Source organism: Camelus dromedarius, unplaced genomic scaffold (assembly GCF_036321535.1).
Source record: "Camelus dromedarius isolate mCamDro1 unplaced genomic scaffold, mCamDro1.pat HAP1_SCAFFOLD_164, whole genome shotgun sequence".
In the NCBI taxonomy this organism is placed as follows: domain Eukaryota; kingdom Metazoa; phylum Chordata; class Mammalia; order Artiodactyla; family Camelidae; genus Camelus; species Camelus dromedarius.
This window is the reverse complement of record NW_026989842.1, coordinates 1,900,216-1,922,521: the sequence shown is the minus strand read 5'-3', so window position 1 is coordinate 1,922,521 and position 22,306 is coordinate 1,900,216. Positions and strand designations below refer to the sequence as shown.

The window sequence follows — 22,306 nt, the reverse complement described above, 5'->3', positions numbered from 1 at the left end:
AACCCAACAAAATACCGGAGCGTATTAGCTTGGCTTAGTATTTTTCCATCCTTCCCTTCGAATGATGATGACTGATAATGGACCCAGTTACTTTTGCAGATGATTTACACATAGGGCTTTCAGTACAAACCTCGTAATCCCCACTGTGTGATCTAGAGAAGAAAGTGACATTCTTTCCAAATTGTTTTGTTGCACTTATGTGGGAAAATGATGTACGTTTGAATATGTATTTCCTTTCTGAATCATCATGGCTAGAGATGAATATTTGTAGACATGAAATGAGTTTACTGTATTTGAACTGTATGGTCCCCTAAATTCTCCCCAGCTTTTTAAAGTCATCACTGGAGTGCTACCTCCAGAGTGTCCCAAAGCATCCACCACTGCCTGTTCTTCGGACACTGTGAGTTTCCAAGTTGGAGAAGGCTGCTGGCTGTTGAGGCATTCTCTGGCACATCTCTGGCTGGCTGATGTGAGCTTAGCACACAAGACTTGGCAGACAGTATCTAACCATGGTCACGTCCATTTCTGGAACACTCATTTAGGATTTTACACCTATGCTAGGGGCATACGTTATTTCATTTAGTTTTCCCAACAATCATAATTAGATTTTATCACCTGTATTAATAAGGAAACTGTGAAAGCGAGTGACGTGCAGACTTTGGACTGGAACACGGGTCTTTCTGATCCCTGTCTCTGTTCCCTCCCCAGCCTATCCTTCCAAATGGCCAGGAGACTCTTCCTCAGTCTTGAGTTTCCCCCTGATGTTACCACTCTCTTTGTTTCTGGAGAGGAAAACAAGTCTAAACTTACTTTCCAGTTGGAAATGGAATGGAGAGTTAACGTTGGAAGCCGGGAGAGTCTGTCCTGTGATGAAGCGGTCTCCGAACCACTTCCATTGGGACTTCACGTCACTGTCTGGGCCCCTTGCACAGCCTGTGCACAGGTGATAAGCCAGATGTGCCGAGCAGTCCTCCCGGACAGGGCAGCGGGTTGGAAATGAGTTTGGGTATTTGGTTTCATTACATAGGTTCCTGAGGGCCTTGGCCTGGCACTTCGAGTGGGACCACTCCCTGTCCCACAGACTCATGCTCTGGGCCCGTGCAGACCTAACGTGGCCTCAGCCTGAGACTCAGTGCCCGTGGTGATGAGGAGCATTTTAGTCCAGGGTCTGCCGGAGGCTCTGACACTTCTGGGCAGTGGGAATTTGTCCAGGATGATAATAAATCCTCCCCGAGATTCAGATTTCCTTGCCTGTGAGCCGGGGTAGTAATATTTTCTGAAATGATTGTAATGATTCAGTAACGGGCACAGCGTGTGCTGGCAGGTAGCTGGTGTTTAAGGAGCAGAAGTCGCAGTCACTCTGTCAGCATCTCACTGTGTGCTCTGTGCTTTGAGAGGTTGTGTGTTTGATGAAAGTCCCGCCCAAACCCTAGGGTGTAGATGAACTGTTGTTCCTTTACTTTCCCGTCCTTTTCCTCTTTCCCTTCTCTGTGTCCCATGTTTAGGTAGCAGACTCCTCTGTTTCAGGTAATACGGGCCTTTCTAGTAAAAGGAGAGGAGGAACGCGGAAAGGTGGGGCCCAGAGGGGGTCTGGAGCGTCTGCACAGCGCTGCTTCCCTGCATTTCTGCATCCGGTCCCATCAGTGCACGAAGTCAGCCTTCCTCTTCCTTCCTGTGTCATTGGGTCTCTGTTTTAAGGGAAAATTTTTTACGGGTTTTTTTCACTTACATGTTTCGTTCAGATGCTTGTTGCTTTTCTCCCTGTGCTTCAGCATTCCTAGGAGAGAATTCAGCAGTGCAGCATCCTCTCCGAGCTCTATGAGTTGATCGGCTTCCACCGCAAGTCCGCCTTCTTCAAGCGGGTGGCCCCCGTGCAGCGCGCGGCCCCCGGCATCCCGGAGCCTGGCGGGAAGGTCTTCTCCCGACTCCTTCTGCAGACGCTTCCTGGCTACAGTCTGTCGCGGGATCTGCAGGACTTCAGCAAAGGTGTTGGAACTAAAACATTGCTTCAGTCCCATTAACCCTGCCTGGTTTGGGCCCTGCTGTCCTGTCTCATCAGGGTGAATTCTGATTCGTTTAGAATAGGGCTCAGCAGACTTTTTCTGTCAAGAGCTTGGGAGTAAATATTTCAGGGTCTGCAAACCTCCTGATCTCTGGTGCAGCTGCTCAGCTCTGCTGTTCAGACGCCAGAGCATCCGGACATTCCACACACCCACAGAGCTTTATTAACAGCGGTGTCTGGGGCTGGATTCAGTGTATGAACTGCAGTTTGTCCCCACAGCCTCCTCACTATTGACGCCTGCACCAGAGCGTGCATTTGCGACAATGGGTGAACCTGCACTGACACGTCATCATCACCCAGAGCCCAGACTTGACACTAGGATTTACACTTGGTGGTGTGCACTCTGTGGGTTTGGACAGATGTGAAATGACATGTATCCGCCGTCACAGCATCATACAGAGTAGTCTGTCTTAGTGACCTTAAAATGCTCCGTGCTGCACCTCATTCATTGCTCCTTCCCCTCTAGCCTCTGACAGCCACTGATCTTTTACTCTCTTTGGTGTTCCCTTTCCCAGAACACCATACAGTTGGAATCAGACAGTTGCGGAACCTTCCCAGATTGGCTTCTTTCACTTAGTAATATGCATTTAAGGTTCCTCCATGTCTTTTCCATGCCTTGATAACTCATTTCATTTTAGCACTAAATAATAGTCCACTTTCTGGCTGGACCACAGTTTATCCATTCACCTACTGAAGAAGAGCTTATTTGTTTCTGAGTTCTGGTGATTATGAATAAAGCTGCTATTAACATCTGTATGCAGATTTCTTTGTGGACATATGTTTCCATTTCGTCGAGTAAACACCAAGGAGCACAGTTGCCGGATCATATGTTAGGAGTACGTTTAGTTTTGTAAAAAATTGCCAGACCGTCTTCCAAAATATCTGGGCCATTTTACATTCCCACCAGCAATGCATGAGAATTCCTGACGCTCCACATCCTCACCCGCATTCGGTGCTGTCAGTGTTCTGCGTTTTGGCAGTTCTGACAGGTGTGCAGTGATACCTCGCTGTTTCAGTCTGCATCCCCTTGATGACAGATGCTGTGGAGCATCTTTCCATAGACTTCTTTGGCATCTAGATTTCTTCTTTGATGAGGTGTGTGTTCAGGCATTTTGCTCATTTTTTAATCAGGTTGTTCATCCTTCTTGTTGAGTTTAAAGAGATTTTGGTATATTCTGGATATCAGCCCTTTATCAATGTGTCCCTGCCCTTCACCTGCAGCACCGGAGTTGCCCTTGGGGTCTCAGTGGAGTGTCAGCTCTTCAAAGAGGTTCCCTGTCTTCCCTCAGCCTAAATACTGTCCTTGTATTTTTCACTTTCATTGACTCATTTTGTTGTTTTTAAATAGCATTTCCCATAATTTGTAAGTACATTAAAAAAAAGGGCAATGATTGAACACCACCTCCCCCACCAGGCTGTGTGCGCTGTGAGAGCAGAGGCCCTGTCCCCACTCACCGTTTCCCATGACAGCACATGGCACATGTCCATGTAAAAGTGTGTAACGTGGGGCCAAACCTGATGAGCAGCTATGATGACATGTGTTGGCTACCATTTATTGAGTAGACTTTGTTTCTGATCTTAATTATTAAATCACATGAATGAAACTTGTTTGTTTTGAAAAATAAACAACAAAGCACACCTCCATTTGATTGGTACTTTCCACTTAGCCTTCTGACCCAGGAGGGGATGTTCACCATCATTTTGTGGAGGAGGTTGGGGAGGTAAAGTAAGAGAGTGAGATCAAATAAAGTAAAAATGATAACTATCAGTTGGCTTTATTTTCACTAAGACATAAAAGTTACTTTAAACCCTATCTCAGGTGTTGTTCTGTTGTTTTAAACATTTCTCATAGAATTAAATGGAAGCCCATTAAACCCTGAAAGGGAAATTGTGTGCTCAGGTCCTGAAAATTGTTTATGTCTATTTCTTGAAATGCACATTTTCCCTGCTGGTTACAGAAATTCGAGGCGAGAACACAGCCGTGCGCTGTGTGTCTGCTGGCTTCACGGGCTGCTCACTTTCATTTTCATTTTCTTGTGTTGCAGTTTATGAAGGTTTTCCATGAGATATATTGCTCAGCCATTTCCTGAATGAAGGATTGAATTTTCCACAGGAAATCTTATGAAAGAGAGTGACAAGGCACATGGGTTTCCCAAAAAGGAATACTTGATGTAATAAATTCTCACTATGGTGAACTTTTTTAATACAAGCCACTTGAAAATTCTATCACTAGGTCATAGGCCACAAATCTGTCTTAAGAATAAAAAGATTCAAATTTTATAGAAGAAGCAGTTTGAATCAAGTAGAAATTATGATTTGTACACTAGTTGGTGTTAGAACTTATACTCAGTCTTATCATAATTGCCTGTGGTAGGAACTGGATCATTATTTATTTATTAAAAAAAAAAATCCACTAGGTGCTATTTGCCCCATTCTTGATGCAGCAGTGCTGAGGTTAGTTAAGTTGGGCCATTTAGGATTGTTAGCTAGGTTTTCCGGACATTGATTTCAGCCTCTTTATCTTTTTTACAATCTCTTCTTTTGTATCGGCCTTTGGTTTTTTGACAACGTGGAAATACTCCACGGATCTGCATTTCCCTTTTTTCCTGTCTTTGTGGGAAAAGATTTCTGAAAGACAAACTACTAGGATATTAAGGATTTTGTGTGGGGTAAGTTTATTCAGTTCTAAGGATTTCAATTAATACTTATTAATACTTGCTATTCAGCTAATGACAGTAAAATTATAAACTAAATTAAGTGTACATCAGTAAGTATAGTACAATCAGCCCATCACCCAGATTAAGGTATTCACAAACTTTTCCATATTTCCTTTATTCAGACCTTTGTTCTTTTATTTGTCCTTTGTTGAAGTACTTGACAGCAAATCCAAGAAGACATGTCATTTTACCCTATGTGCTCAAGTAGGCATGTCTGAAAAATGAGGGCCTTTTTTTGATCAGGTTTTTCCATTTGACCCATGTGCTCGTTAAGTATCAGCTTTATCAGGCATCTCACTAGGCATTAGGGATCCTTGGGGCAATGAGACAGTCCTGGCTCCCAAGGAAGTTAAGGGCTGATGGAAGAAACCAACACAGGAGCTTGGGTGCCTCACTTAAGGTCCCTTCTGGATGACACCAATTGGACAAAATTTGTGCACAATACAGTAGGATTCACAGAAGGGACTTGTCAGACTTGTAGGGCAGGCCGTGAGAGAGGCGGTCAGCAGGGCTACAAGAGGAGAACTCATTTGATCAGAATCTGAAATCCTTTCTGCCAACCTTTCTACCAAGCCCCCAGGGCCCATCACACACAACCCTGTGCTGTAACTGTTTTTGATTCCAGTTACCACATCTCCTTCAGGAAGGATTTTAAGGTGGAAAATATTTAAGATCCGTAATTGTTGCCAGAAGGGACATAGAACAAGGAACATGTAAACAACACAAATGTCCATCAGCACATGACTGGATAAAGACAAGGTGATACATATATACAATGGAATACTACTCAGCCATAAAAGATACCATTTGCAGCAATATGGATGGACCTGAAAACTGTCATTCTAAGTGAAGTGGGGTGGAAAGAGAAAGAAAAATTCCATATGATTTCATTTATGAGGAATCTAAAATTAATAGCAATAATAATAAGACCACAAATGAACTAAATATTGTTTTGATTTTTTGAATATATGCAAGCACATCTGACTGTCCTTTGTGATTGGATTACCATATTCTGTTTATTCTTTTGTAGATGTCCTTAATCCTCTGGTAACTAATTTTAAAAATCTAAAGCTCTAATCTGTTCTTAGAAACAATAATTAGTACATATATGTAAACAAAAAAATGCAGTATGCTCTATACATATATTTGCATGCAATATGTGTATGTGAAGTTGAACTGTAAAAATTCTACCTAATAAAACTGAAAAAGGAAAAAAATAAAAAATTTATTTTAAAAAATCACCCCTATTTAGATATTAAAACGTTCATTTCTGGGATTCTGTGAAAGACAGCATTGAAGTAGGTTTTTAAGATTTTCTCCTTGTTCCTCGGTGAGCAGCCTGGGCTGCACAGCTTGGCCGCCACAGGCCCCCAGGACTTGCCGGCTTGCTCCTCACTTGTTGGGAGGAAGATTAGCTGCTTCAGGATTATTTATGTTCTTAGAAGTTGCTGAAAACCCCACAGAGCTTCTGTTTACATGGAGTTTATCTGTCAATATACCCCATTATAGAAATTAGAACAGAAAATTTAAACCCAAGAACTGACAAGCACATGATGTCCCAGCACGTGGTCAAAGCAGTGCTGTCACGGTGGCGTGTGTTGGTTCTAGAAAAAATGCACCATACACTCAAGAATGAGGGTGAACCCACAGATCTCATCTCAGCAATGCTATGAAGAGGTGGGACCCAAAGCCCCTAAAACAGTGCTGAAGTCCCCAGATGTCTCAGAACACACAGAGCCATGAGATCAAGAATCCAGTACCTCATGGATCATCAGCTGTGGAGACTGCGTCCTGGGTCAGGAGGAGCAGAAGTAGGGATAGCAGGCACATATTCCTATTGAAAGCAAAGCTTTAAAGGTATTGAATTGACTGAAAGTTTGGCAAAGATTTGCATTTAGACTACTACATTTCCTCTCCTGGAGACGTTAGAAGGATAACACTGATTAATAGAGGATGATTGTAATGGATTAATTATGATACTGATGACATGGGCTGTGAACACTAACCCTGCACTCAGTGTAGAATAAGCCTTTTATGTACACACTTCATTATGTCTCCACACCCCTGCAACGTGGCATTAAGCACTCATACAAACATGAAACCAGTGACTATAAAACAGTCACAAGCCTTCCTCTCCAGCATGAGGTAGCAAAACCAGCAAGGATTTTCAATGACAAAAGCCAAAATCATATATTTTTGGGAAAGAAAGCAAATGAAACACTGAAGAACAATTAACCAAAATAGCAGATGGAATGGAAAATTTTATTGAAGAAAGCAATGATTGATTCAATTAAAACAGCTAATGTCCCTGGTATAATTGAACCATCAATCCAAATTTTTGGAAAAGTGGGTTGTGAAATTATTGTCTCATTTAATGTTGGAATTCCTATTTGGACCAATTTGATATGCATCACTGGTGTGAGGTTAGATATTTAGGTAATTAACAATTTTCCTATTTTTTAAGTTAACAGGAAACATGACACAGGACTCCAGATTTAGGGAGAGAATGCAAACAACTACTTTCATAATCCATCCAGTAAGGACACGTGTCCCTGCGTCACCAAAGCAATGAGAATTTGCAGAAAGTAAACACAGTTCTCCAATTGTGATAAATACGAGACAGTGAGCCATAAATTACGAGAACTAGCAACTGTTTAAATGCCATGGGCAAATTTTTTTTATCATCTTGAAAACATCACTGATGTTCTAGGTAAGAAAAAGAATTGTTTTACTAAAAAATCCAACTGACACAGGGGTTTTTCCAAGTGAGAAGGTGATTCTAAAAAGTGCAGTAAAATGAGTAAAGATGATCTGCGCAGTGACGGAGATGGTCTAGACTAACCAGCATCAAGATTCCTGGTTTTACACTTGCACTCTTCTCGTCATCTATGACGCAAGAACTCATGAAATGATTTTTTTTTCTTTAGGGAAAAAAACATTAATAAAATCTAACTATAAGATGTGGTATGTAAAGTGGTAATGAAGTTTTCTAACCTTATGATGCAGCCAGTGTAATGTAGCACTTATTCGGGCACTAGAATTTTTTAATTCATGATTTCTTTTATACCCTATTTCTATCCTAAAGGAGACACTTAATGTTTTCTACTTTATTCAACGTATCTTGTGAGGGTTGTGATATACACTGGTATGGCAGTTTTAAGAGATTCAAAATCGCCTCTGTTGTTGTGGTCAGGAAAGGCAAGGCTCCCTCACAGCTGCGACGGAGAAGGAATCCCCAGAGTCAGCCTCCGGGCAGCTTCCAAACCGCATCTGCTTGCACTTGGCACAGGACACCATAAGCAAGTGTAACTCTGACAAGAAGATTTCCCCGGGGACCTGGGAGGTGCTCATTGTGAAGCCACTTGTTTCCCAGTTAGGTAAGGGTTGGAAAAATAGTTTATTAGAAGTGACTCCCTTTGTATGTGCCTTTTGTCCTGAGAGGTCAATAATTAGCATAGAATATAAAATACCCCATAATATAAGAATTTGGGTATCCCATCTTTCCATCTACCTGTCTATTTGTTTATCATACTTATAGTTAGGTTACATTTTCTATGACGTTCACTTCCGGGCACCAGAAAAGAAAGGTTACAAAATATTTATTATAAATAGGGGGGACTGGGTCTAAGGGTTAAAAACCACTTCTGCTAACAATAAAAACCATATAATAATTTTAATCTCAGTTGCATCAGACCTTCCAGAATTAATCCCTCAATTTCACTTTTAAAACAGTAATGGAATCTCGGTTCTTTCAAGACTCGGGCCTGATCACCACCCATCCAGACATCTATCTGTGGGTCCCTACTTGTCCTCGAGGACACCGAACACACCATACGGGGTGAAATTTCTTCACTGTCCCTACTGTAGGGGAAACCTGGATGTCCCAGGTAATGTCCAGGATTCACACCTACCTGCAAAAATCAAAGTCATGTGACTGAAATGGGAAAACACAGGTGGTGTGATAGGGCTGAAAGCTCACCAAAAACAGGTTTGGGGGCCTAACCCAAGCCCTCAGGCTCCTAACATGAAGAAGGACAGGGAGTCCCAATTAGCCACGAGACTGGGGGGCTTCATTACTCCATGAATAAAGGATTTGTGCCAGTGCCACCTTTAGACAAGGAACCCCAGAACCCAGACTTGGAAGCATCCTGTCCCCTCCCCTCTGAACAAATATTCTCTCAAGACACGTAGTGAGAGATGGGAGCCCCGGTGAGCTCTGGAATAAGATGCAATCTGAAAGACTGCTGGTAACAAATTGTGTGGAGCTCGGGCAGCCCCCAGGGCCACCAAACATTCTTGTACCACTGATGCCCACACTTCCATCCACAACAGTTTCTTCAGGACACTTACGCACAATAACCATCACACAAAAATGGTTGCTTAGACATGTTTTAAGAGAAATAACATTATGAGAATGCCAAATTCATGACAAGTCAGAGTAAAGACCCCAGAGTATTTACTGAATGAGATCTCACGTGTGCTCCGCATGAGCTTTAAACCCTTAGGACACAGTCATGGAACAGTAGGAATTTTCTTTCTTTCCTCCAAGTTGGCTTTGCTGGAGAACTCCGTGGACACAGGAAGACTCTGGATCCCACCTCTACTACTTACACAAAGGGCTCAACATATAGAGATGTATCAGCGCTGGTGCAGCCGGCTCCAATGTGCGCACTCCCGTGCCCAGCTCCCCGAGGAGCAGAGCTCCCCCCACGGGCACTGCAGTGCCTACGAGGATCAGGTGTCAGATGAGTGAGCCTGGGGCGGGTAAGACAGGAAGCAAGCACCACTCCCTCACGCTCTGCAGGTGATCTCTGTGTCATCTTGAATAAATAAAGTCAGCATTAAAGATGTTTGACCAGAGGGTAAAAGGTAAGGCCTCCCCAAATCTCCTCGCATTCCTTTAGTTGGAGTCCTGTTAGAACACATGGTGACAAGAGACGCTGGCTTTACATGCGCACGTTGCCCTCAGGGCTGCAGGGGAGGCCACGGTGCTGCCTCTGCCCCACCTCCTGCCTTCGTCCCGCAGACCTCACAGGGGCCGCTGACTCGTTTCTCTGACTTTCTCTCCTTGGTTGTGCTGCTCTTCCAGCTTTTAAGTGCTCATAAGAACCTCACCAGAAAATCTTTAACAATGAATGCAAATCAAATGAAATCAACAACAGAAACACAATGCCTTCATCATTACTTTACATTTTAGGATGAAATTCTTGAAGACGACTCCCTGACCTGAAGGGATGGATGGAGGAGGAAAGAAAAGAAGACAAGCATCTTTGGCCCATAAAAAATGAGAGGTAACCAGATGGTGGCTAGTTTTCATTGCACCTCTCTGCCAGCCTCAATTTCACATGCCCCTCCCAACTCAGCTCATCGGAACTCCACTGAAGGAGACGGCTTTGCAAATTTATTGGTAGCCAAAGAAATCGCTTGAGAAATAGTCTCCCAAACCCAGCGAGAACACTGAAAGCTGACAAGTGCCAGAATCAGAATACTAAAACACACAGATTCAAGCTCCGACACCCTCCCTGGTGGGTGTACTTACAGTGGGGGTGTGGCCGTGCAATTTGTCAGCATCCAACATATAAAAATGAAAGGGACACCAGTTTTCAACATCACAGTCCCTCTGAAACAACTGGTAGTCAATTAGCGTTTGTCGGCAGCAAAAGTCGATTTTCTCCCCTGCACGTGGAGGTGAACACACAGAAGAGACTGATGATCCCCGCTGCGAGTGTAGCTAAGTGTGTCTAAGCAAACTGGCTCCATCAGCCTTCTGATGAACAGGGGAGTGTGTGAGACGAGGGGCTCTGCAGACTGATGGCGAGGCAAAGAGGGCACTTCCTTATATTGGGGAGAAAAACACGGAAGCAGCACTCGCTGGAAATAAATTCTAATTAAAATTTCAGTTGCGCTTCCTGCAGCGTAACCCACGCCAATAGATGAGGCTCCCTCCGTGCTGTCCAGTCATGTGAGCCAGGCTCATTACTGTACCAGTGTGTATGGTTTAGCAAGTGAATCATGTCTGTTTTCTGGAAATTACATGAGGGTGGAAAACCTTCCAAACATGTTCATTTATTTGCTGTGGAATTTGTTTAATCCTCTTGAGAGCATTTACAATGACAACCTTCTTAAATAACCATCTTTGCCCGAGAGGCCTTCCCAGGCACATGCGCCGAAATCTAGGACAACCCAGAAGCAAAATCAAAACCGTTAATAAATAATAATATGTCATAACACTAACCACCAAAATTATAGATATTTAAAAAAAAGCAAGGGCTTTATGCTGTCCAGGGTTTGATACATTTATTTAACGTGTCAATTGTTACAAGAATAAACTTTTCTAAATGTAAAACTTCCTCAGAAAGCTTAAACTACTATTCAAGAAAAATATCACAGATAATTTCTGAAAAGTATTTAAAGGAAAATCATTTTTAACTGAATCATATTCTAGGCACACAGAATAAATTCTCTTTAGAGAACTCCTAATTTTTTTTTTAATAAATGACCTATAAAAATACAACCAGCATTAATCAGTAAATCTTCATTCCTTATTTTTAAAATTTTTAGGGCATGCTATTTTTTTAAATCAAATGAGGAGGTATTTGCAAGCCAATGGACAACGGAATTACCTAAGAAGACAGTATAAAGCAGCAAGAGCAACTAGCACTGTTACAAGCATTCTGCCTGAGAGTCACTCGTACCATCTCATTTTGACCTAGCCACTTGGAAGTGAGCTCCATCAGCCCATTTAACACATGAAGAAACTGAGGCTCTAGGTGGTCATGTTTCCAGTACTTAGGGGAGCCAGTATCCAAACCCGGATCACTGTCTATAGAGCCTGTGCCTTTACCAGATCACACTTACATTTCTCACACTTCAAATGCACTCAGTCCCCGAGGTAACACACCTTCCTTGCGTTTCTAAGAGTTTTAAGAAGTACTGAAATACAAAGACTTATCAGGCATTTGTGTGGGCTAATTTTTTATTTTCTGATTTTCCTGAATCAGTTCAGGCTGAATTCATACTACTTATGAGGAGAAGTCCTGAGGCACAGGAGAGAGGGGAAGATAATCCAGACATAAACAATTTCAAGAGATCCACTTCATCAAGGAAGCAAAGTATTAAATAAACCACTTCAACAACAGGCTTGTCAATAAACCTTGGTGTCTCTGTCTCAGCCTGGAGGGTAAGCCATCCAGCCCATCTGCCTTCCAGCCACATACCCTGGACGATCTTGGTTCCCTCACCTGTGACACTTGTGTTCTCCAGGGAATCTTTGTAGAGATTAAACGATAAAACTATATGCATAGGGGATACTTATTTGTTAGGCAGTAGGCACTAAACAAATAATAAAATTATTTTATTTCATGAAAATGGGAGGTAGGTCTCCCAATTAAACATTCCTGACAGAATCCCAACAAACACTTTAATTTATCTGCCAGAAATTGTAAAATAACATTTCTTTTTAAAGGCTGTATCCATTCTCCCTACTTTTTACCAATCCTGGCTGTTATCCTGAAAATCTATTCCCAGAACTTGGCATCCATCTCCCATATTTAAATCCTTTAAGTTTGAAATTATGATGAAGCTTGGGCACATAAAGATTCACACCATAATTCACAGAATAAACAAAGACCACAGGAACAGGGCCACTTCCAGACCCCCTGTGCTCAGGACAGGCTCCAAACTTCATAAAATCAGATGCATGCTGTTTGAAGAGAAAGAAAATTGAATGTGATCAAGGAGGCTGACATAGAGCACTGGCTGGCTCAAGAGACGACTCCTTCAACCCCTCGTCTGACTTAAGTCATCTAACAGTTATCAGGTGATCTCTAACTAAAAGTAAAACAGGGGTAGTTTTGAAAAGTAAATTTTTTCCTACAATATATACATATTGTCAACTAAAAATTGGCACTTGCCATCTGCCTCTGATTTGATTAAGTCATGAGCCACTGCAGCTGCTGACCTTCAACACCCTCTGAAAGTAGATCTGTGTGGAGATCAGGAATGGGGCGCTCTGTGCTCTGGGAAAATGGGCAGAAAAACTTCAGATAGACATTTTCAGGAAACTTTAAGAGCCCAAGTTCTTGCATTTCCTCCTATCTAGAAAAGCACTAAAATCATTAACAGAGACACCTGTTCCTCGACTAGCAGCAGCCTCTGACTTAATGTATAGTTGACGGCACGTCCCACTTCAATGAAATCTCATATTATGCTGAGATCCCCCTCATCTTCAGAGCAGTTCCTCCGAGCTCTCTGAGATGCTGTCACCTGGGTTCTGGTCCTCATTTTGCCCCAGATAAAACTTAACCCAGAACTCTCACATTGTGTGGTTTATTGACAGTACCACAAAAATTAAGCTCATAGTAAACATTCAGTATCAAACATTTCTTGACTTAAATTACTTTTTAAAGTAAATAATTATTCCATTTCTTAAATATAGCATCTTTAAATATAAATTAACAGATATTTGTGAACCTTCGAAAAATATATTCTGGAAAAATTTTTAGCTAATTAATAAAAAAGCTATTGTGTGGAGTTTTAGAAATTCAGAAGTGGAAAAGAATAGTATTGTAACTCAAGTTCTTGTTTTAATTGCAGAGATCCTGAGGCCTCAAAAGACATATAAAGTTTCCTGATTTTATACACTGTCCTTTAACAGAAAGCCTAGAACTAAGACCCTGGTCTTTGAGAAACCAAGGCTTGCTCGGCTGGTGCAGGGCTGAACTTTATGAAAATGGGTCATGAGAAAGAACCAGAATGCTGGGGCCTGGGCAAGGCAGCGGAAGGAAGGAGGGTCTCACCTGGTCGAGGGTGAGAAATAGGCTCCCGCAGTGCTGGTGTGATGGGCATCCCTCAAGGGCCTGAAAACTACTATTTAGCACACCTGCCACCGAAATGCACACATGCTGTTTAACTAGAAGTCTGACCAGGAGGCTTTCTCAGTTACACAAGAAGCTATTTTCATGTTAACTCTACAACTACAGGAAGAGAAAGAATAGAAAGCTGATATTAATTACTAATAATTTACACCAAGTACCAAGGAAATTCCAGGAGAAATATAAAGAATTGTTGGAAGTTTCATTATGTGAACTTACTGCCAATTCAGTTGTCTTAAAAATTGTTCTATAAAATATATTGTCTTTTGCTGTTCCATATCACATTTGAAAGAATAATGTTTCTTAAGGGTGTTTCTGGAATTTTCTTCTATTTCCTAACACCAAATCTCAGAGCTTTAAAGAAATGGAGGGTTGGAATTTCGTCCACTCTTTTCTAGGCAAATTATTGTTCCTGCAAAGAACAAGGGGGTAATCACACAGAAAAGCATTTGAGCATCAGGCTGCTTACATTTCCTCCGGAAGTCTTGGAAAATAACGTGGAAATGAACAGCAGGACAGAAACCTGGCGGGAGGGTCACTGGCTAGAAGGTGAGAACAAATGTGTTCTCCAACGTGCTCTGGTCGCCACTAGTTTAAATGAACCGAGCAATTGTTCCAGCATACACGCACCTCTACGTGAAAATCTCAACCGTTACCAACTGCTCAGTGCAGCCCGAAGCAATGGACGGACTGCAGAGGCCCCCGGCGGCTCATCGTGGTGTCTTACACCATGTGCAGGATGATCGGTTCCTTCCCGCCCACTCCCTCCACTCCTCTCAAGGGAGATGGCTGGTCGTGAGTTGATCTTACCTCATAGAAAGCTGTCTCTCAGCCCTCTGTCTAAAGCAAAATAAAAGCAGGAAAGCTACAAGGGACTTTACAGAACCATCCCAAAAGGGAACTGAAGCACATTTCTTCCCTCCTTTCTGCTCCTGGAATGTGGACCTGATGGTTGACCCTCAGGCAGCCACTTTGAGCCATCAGGTTGATGGGCTGAAGATAACAGGCATCTTGTTCTCTGACCCAGGGGCCATCATGCAAACCAGCCCTGGGCTACCGATTGCTTGACTTCTTTATGTAAGAGGGAAATACAATTTTAGCATGTTTAAGCCACTGCTGTTATCTGGGGAACTAGGTGTTGTACATTGCCATGGTAAGACCTAATAATAAAGTTCAATATTCACCAAAAACTATTTACCAAATAGTTAATAAATTATAAAGAGATCTTGATTTTTGTTTTAATGCTATGAAATGTAAATCAAGTTTCAGCATATGCCAATAAAACAAGACACTGCGGAGATGAAGCAAAACAGAGTTTGTAGAACAGAGACCCAAAGCATCCTCCTCTCCAAGGCACAGGAGTACAGCCGTGACTATACATGCCAAGGCTGGAGTCACATGGGCTCCCTGTTATCCATGTCTTGGGTTGTGTTCTGTTTCCAGCCTTGGGAAAAATGGATAAGACTGCTGGTCAAATCATTTCAGGAGCAGCTTCCATCGTGTAGAACCCATGTCTCTTCCTTTCCTCTGCCTCCTGGAATTTTCTGACACAATTAATCAGTCCAGCCTTCTAAATTGAGCAAATGGAGCTCAATCAATCTGCTTTTAGACAGAGCTAAAAATAGACATTAAAAAGCATAACTAGGAAATCTTACCTTCCAGAGGTCATTGCACAGATGAAATAGGAGAATATCTGTGAATCACTCTGTAAACACTAAGTACAATACAAACAATATTAGTACTGATTCTATGTTACACTCATCAATAAAGGAACACAGAACCCTTTCTTACCAGAAGGAAAAGTGCTTTGTAATTTTCTGTCACTTTAATTTTTCAAAAGTTTCTATAAAATTGATGTCCTTAAAAAAATCAGAATTTGGGACTAATTTTAATTCCTTCATCTCCCCTGGTTTAACACATATCAAGAATGTTACCATTTCTAGATTTTTATTTAGGAAAGCCTTTGGTATTCATGAGGCACAGAGCACGGCAAATTGTCAGTATCACTCAGGATAGGAAAAGAATTTTTGATACCCGAACTTGAAGACATGAAGAAGATGCCTGACATGTCCCACTGACCTTTCAAGCTATTCTTTTTCAAACACTTGCTTCTTCTTGGTCCAGAACAGACACGCATTTGTTGATGTGAGTCTCTTTAAGTGAAAATGTCAACCCATCATTACCACTTTAGAGACTGAAATCTTACCCTCCTCATCCATATGGACATAGCATTCTTACTGATTCCTGACATGAAAAATGACCATCGATGACATCTCAGGAAGCTCCAACGCAGAGGTTCTCTGCTGCAGTGAGGAGGAAAGAGCCGTGTGCTTCAAGACTCACTTCCTGTCTGTAGCTCACTTGGCAACACGCTACAACTTGTCTTAGCTAAAGCTTAAAAGTGGAGAATACAGACAACATCCATGGCAAAGGGCAATCGGAGGCTAATTCCTTGGCCCCAATTCATCGCTTCTCAAGAGCCTTGGGCAATACCTTGAGAAAGGCAGCAACATTGTACCCAATTCATCAAAACCTGCACCTCCTACTAGTTGACATTAAAGCAAGTGTCATCTGGCTCAACAGATCTCCCTGTGTCTCTACAGTGTATGGCTACATTTTCTTTATTTTCTCGGTTGGGGGACATTCCATTTCTGAAAATCCCCCTCCCTGCAGTAGAAGTTCTTAGTTTCCCAATCACAATGCAGGATTGAAGGGGGGATAAAAGATCTGACAAAACATAGATCACTATTTATTCCTTGATATATTTTTGGCACATGGACTAAAATTCTTTGGGTCAGTTGGACATCAAGATCATATCTAATTTACACAATTGTCAACTGTCATTTTACAACCAGCTCCTGAAACAGTCACGTGGTCACTAGTTTTTTTTTTTTTCTTTTCTTACCTTGACCCATGGATTTGATGATTTCTAAACAGACACAATAGATTTTTGAAAAGAAATCTGGTTCACCTTTTGCTTTTAAACCTAATTTGTGTACCTGACCCTGACTTCACTCTAACATTCACAAAAAGCTATCCAAAGACACCACCTTTTGACATCATACCTAGATGTCTTGAATACACTGCTGAGCTGAATCTTCCAGATAATTAAAATATATATGCACATTATGCTGTGGTCCTCTTCAATTTGTGGTGTTTTCAGTAATCATTTCCTCTTTGAATACTTTATTACACATTTAGCATTTCTTTATCCAATTCAGTTACATTAGTATATAAGATTTCAAAAGAACTCGTTTCTCAAAATGATGATATTTAACATCTATGGCCTTTTCTTAATCAAGTAAATCTATAAGGCTGTCAAGGGCAGCAGTGAACTTTGTGTGTGGTGATTGCTGCTTCAGAGTCTCCGGTGCCGCCACAAGATCTTGCAGGTGTTTACGCATCCTTGTGAATGTCAACACATCAATCTATTAGGAGCTGAAATTAAACTACATGGATGCTAATTTTTCTTTTTAAAAACAATAAACTCAATTTCCCTTACTCATTCTTTATTGTTTCTTATACTGAGTCTCACCACTTTTCCTAATATATATGTATGGTGGGGAGGGGGGCACAGCCCTGAATGCCTGCAGACAGCACCAACTCTATAAGATTAACCAGAGGTGGCCGTGGATGTTGTGTGACTTCAGCCACTGAGCACGAGCACCTGCTGTCCCTCCAACTGTTCTGCCTCCATTGCTGACAGCCCTGAAGGTCACTGCCTCTTGTAAAATTCTACAACATTACAGTTCATAAATTTTTAAAAGGTATCAATTTGTGAAAGTCGTCTGTGTAAAATGGGGGGTACTTGCCTTTGCTCATTTCAGGCTAAACTAAGTCCAGAAGGACACACACACACACACACACACTCAGTTCTGGGTGCCGCCAAAGAAAATTATAAAAGGCTTCGGGAAAGTGGTGGCACTCAAACCTTTGGAATTTTGAGCTCTATGAAAGTATCACTTATTCAGAAATTAAGCATTATAATTCTAGGCCAAGAGAATCAGAATCCCCCACAAGTTACTTACCAGAATTTTTTTAAAGAAACTATCTTCCCTAAAATCCAATGATAAATCAAATATCCATGGAAAGAATATAGATCAGTAATATCAAGTAACAATTTCTACACTAATGCTGATTAGCCATCAGCCCAAACCAAAGGACATAGAAATAAGACACCTAGAGATAAAGAGATGGAAGAGAGGTATTAAAAAGCAAGAATATAAAAGAAGTAATGGCCCTATGGAAACCTGCTCATTTTTTTTGAAATAATTACTTGGTTAAAGGAACTCAATTTTGAGAATTTGAAATGCACCAAGGGGAAATCTAGCAGGGAAAAGAAGCAGAAGCAGGTCTCAGTTTTCTCCGAGGATGATCCTAAATGAAAAAAAAATTCTTGGCTTCCACAATACACAACCTGCATTGATGTCTAAGCAGAAGAGTGAGGAGGAGAGAAAACCGAAAGTGTGTGGAAGCCATCCTTCACCAACACTGCTGGAAGCACAGAACTGTGGTGTTGGGGCACTGCCCGACAGATATATATAACAGCAGGAATAAGCTCTAACTAGGTTTCTGAGCGAAAAATGCTTTTAGCTTTAAATCTACTCAAGTAAACATGCAGAGAAATCATGGTAAGTGCTTGAGATGAAGCCTTGCTGTTTAGGTAAGATAAAGGAATGCTTCTACACTTGTTCCATTTTGGAAACATTTGTGAGTAGAAGCCAACCTTCACCTAGGTTTTTGAGAACCCAGAGTTTCTGGCCTCGGGGAATTACGGTACTTACATATATAAGGGGAGGCACAATCTCCAGGAGGCTTTTCCATTCCAAAGAGCTTTCACTTGAAACCGGCTTTCAGAATCATGCTGAGAAATCAGAGTTAGTGTTTCTATATGTCACTCCATCTTTTATGCTGTATGAAAGAACTCCACACCACATGCTCAATTTTTAGATATGTATGAGTTTGGAAGCCATCCTTCAACTAGCTAATTGGGAACCCACAGTTTCTGGGATAGGGAAACTACGCTACATACATATCTATTGGGATGCACTAGTACCAAAAAGGTTTTACACTGCAAACCGAGTTTACTTGCAACCGGCTCTGAAAAACATACTGAGAAATCAGTGTAAGTGTTTCAGTATGTCACTTAACCTTCAATGCTGGATGAAAGAACGCCTCTCCACATGATAACTGCTGACATTTGAATGTGTGTTGGAGCTGTCCTTCACCTATCTTGTTGGAAACCCAAAGTTTCTGGTCTAGGGGAACTACGCTACTTACATACCTAACCGGAGGCACTCGCTCCAACGCGGTTTTCCTAAGCAAACCACTTTTACTTTGAAACCAGCGTTAGTAAACACGCTGAGAAATCAGAGAATCTGTTTCTACATGTCACTCTGCCTTTTATGATGGATGAAAGAACGCCACTCCACATGCTCTATTTTCAAATCTGTATATGTACGGAAGCCGTCTTTCACCTAACTTGTTGGGAACCATAGTTTCAGGACTAGGGGAACTACGCTGCTTTCTTATATTTGGGGACGTCCTAGCACCAACTCGCATTTCCACTGCAAAACGTTTTTACTTGAAACGGATTTCAGAAACATGCTAAGAAATCAGAGTGAGTGTTTCAGTATGTCACTTAACCTTCAATGGTGGAAGAAGGAACGCCTCCCAACATGCTCACTTCTGACATCTAAATGTGAGTTGAAGCCATTCTTCACATTCTTCGAGAACAAGGGTTTCTGGTCTAGGGGAACTACGCTGCTTACATATCTAAGCAGAGGCTCTCGCTCCAAAGCGGTTTTCCACAGCAAAGCACTCTTCCTTAGAAACTGGCATTAGGAAACATGCTGAGAATTCAGAATAAGTATTTCTGTATGTCACTTAACCTTCAATGCTGGATGAAAGTACGCCTCTCCACAAGATCACTTCTGACATTTGAATTTGTGTTGGAGACGTCCTTCTCCTAACATGTTGGAAAACCAGAGTTTCTGGAATACGGGAACTACCCAATTTACATATCAAAGCAGAGGAACACGATTCAAAACAGTTTACCAAAGCAAAGTAATTTTTTTGAAACCAGCATTTCACAGTATACATAAAAGTCAGAGTGAGATGTACAAACACGTTCTCTGATTTCTCAGTATGTTTCTTAAACCCGGTTTCAAGTAAAAGCGGTTTGCAGTGAAAAGCTGAGTTCGTGCTAGTACATCCCCATATATATGAAAGCAGCGAAGTTTACATTGGAGTGAAAGTCTGGGTTTCCAACAAGCTAGGTGATATGCGGCTTCCACACTCCTACATTCCTGAAAATTGAGCATGTGGAGAGGCGTTCCTTCAGCATAAAAGGCAGAGGGACTTCTAGACACACATTCTCTGATTTCTGACCGTGTTTCTTACGCCGGTTTCAATGTAAAAGTGGTTTGATCTGGAAAACGAAGTTGGAGCGAGAGCCCCCCCTTACATATGTAAGTTGCATAGTTCCTCTATACAAGAAACTCTGGGGTTCCAACAAGTTAGGTGAAGGACGGCTTGAAGAGAAATTCAGATGTCAAAAGTGAGCTTGTGGAGAGGCTTCTTTCATCCAGCCTTGAAGGTTAAGTTACATACAGAAACAAGTACTCTGATTTCTCAGCATGTTTCTCAAAGCCGTTTTCAAGTAAAAGCGGTTTGCAGTGAAAAAAATCGAGTTCGTGCTAGTACATCCCCATATATTGGAAAGCAGCGTAGTTTACCTTGGACTGAAACACTGAGTTTCCAAAAAGCTAGGTGAAGAACGGCTTTCACACTCATACAGATCTGATAATTGATTATGTTGAGACGCGTTCCTTCATGCAGCATAAAAAGCAGAGGTATTCGAGACACAAATTCTCTGATTTCTAAACATGTTTCCTAACGCCTTTTTCAATGTAAATCCAGTTTGCTGTGGAAAACCACTTAGGAGCGAGTGCCTCCCCCTTAGATATGTAAGTAGCGTAGTTCCCCTATACCAGAAACTCTGGGTTTCCAACAAGTTAGCTGAAGGACGGCTCCAACACAAACTCAGATGTCAGAAGTGAGCTTGTGTGGAGGCGTTCTTTCATCCAGCATGGAAGGTTATGTGACAGAAATAATTACTCTGATTTCTCAGCATGTTCCTCAAAGTCGGTTTGAAATAAAAGTGGTTTACTGTGAAAAACCTTGTTGGTGCCAGTAGGTCCCCATATATATTAAAGCAGCGTAGTTTACCTTGGACTGAAACTCTGGGTTTCCAACAAGCTAGGTGAAGTACGGCTTCCATACTCATACAGCTCTGAAAATGGAGCATGTGGAGAGACGTTCTTTCATGCAGCATAAAATGCAGAGGTATTCTTCACACACACTGTTATCTCAGCAGGTTTCCTACCTCCGTTTTCAATGTAAAACCGGTTTGCTGTGGAAAACCAAGTTGGAGCAAGTGCCTCCCCTTAGATATGTAAGCAGCTTAATTCCTCTATACCACAAACTCTGCGTTTCCAACAAGTTAGTTGAAGAATGGCTCCAAGACACATTCAGATATCCGAAGTGAGCTTGTGGAGTGGCGTTCCTTCATCCAGCATTGAAGGTTAAGGGACATACAGAAAGAAATACTCTGATTTCTATGCATGTTTCTCATAGCCGGTTTCAAGTAAAGGCGGTTTGCACTGTAAAATCGAGTTCGTACTAGTACGTCCCGATATATATGGAAGGAGCGTAGTTTACCTTGGACTGGAACTCTGGGTTTCCAACAAGCTGGGTGAAATACGGCTTCCACACTCATACAGTTATGAAAATTGAGCATGTTGAGAGGAGTTCCTTCATGCAGCATAAAATGCAGAGGTATTATAGACACACATTCTCTAAAATTTCAGCAAGTTTCCTAATGCCGTTTTCAATGTAAAAGCGATTTAGTGTGGAAAACCACGTTGGAGCGAGTGCCTCCCCTTAGATATGTAAGTAGCGTAGTTCCCCTATACCAGAAACTGGTTTTCCAACAAGATAGTTGAAGGACGTCTCCAAAACAAATTCAGATGTCAGAAGTAAGCCTGTGGAGAGGCATTTTTTCATCCAGCATTGAAGGTTAAATGGTATACAGAAACACATTTTCTGACTTGTCAGCATGTTTCTCAAAGCCGGTTTCAAATAAAAGCTGTTTGCAGTGTAAAACCGAGTCCGTGCTAGAAAGTACCCATATATATGAAAGAAGCGTAGTTTCCACTGGACTGAAACTCTGGGTTTCCCACAAGGTAGGTGAAGTATGGCTTCAACACTCATTCAGTTCTGAATATTGAGAATGTGGAGAGACATTCGTTTGTCTATAATAAAGGGAATGGTTTGCAGTAGAAACACCTACACTGGATTCTCAGTAAGCTTCCTAGTGCTGGTTTGAATTTCATGCAGTTTTCATTGTAAATCCCATTTGGAACTAGTACCTTCGCATTTACACAAATGTAGTGAATTTACCCACTCATAAGAAACTGTGTGTTCCCAACAAGCTAGCTGATTGAAGACTTTCACACAACTTAACTCTCAGAATTGTGCAAGTGGAGAGACGTTCATTCATCTAGCATGAAGGGAATGGGTTGCAGTAGAAACCCTTGCTCTGGTTTCTCAGTATGTTTTCCTAGTGCCGGTTGGAGATTCATGCAGTTCTC

At 41.7% G+C, this 22,306-nt stretch overlaps 1 protein-coding gene across 1 annotated transcript in view; it reads left to right on the top strand.

Annotated features, from left to right (window-relative positions):
* The window catches only part of LOC135320917 (uncharacterized), a 140,317-nt gene extending 137,499 nt beyond the window's left edge, over positions 1-2,818 (top strand). The window contains exon 34 of the mRNA XM_064484126.1: positions 1,773-2,818. The gene's annotated coding sequence lies outside the window, so the exon portion shown is untranslated. The remainder of the gene's footprint in view (positions 1-1,772) is intronic.
* Positions 2,819-22,306: the final 19,488 nt, after the last annotated feature.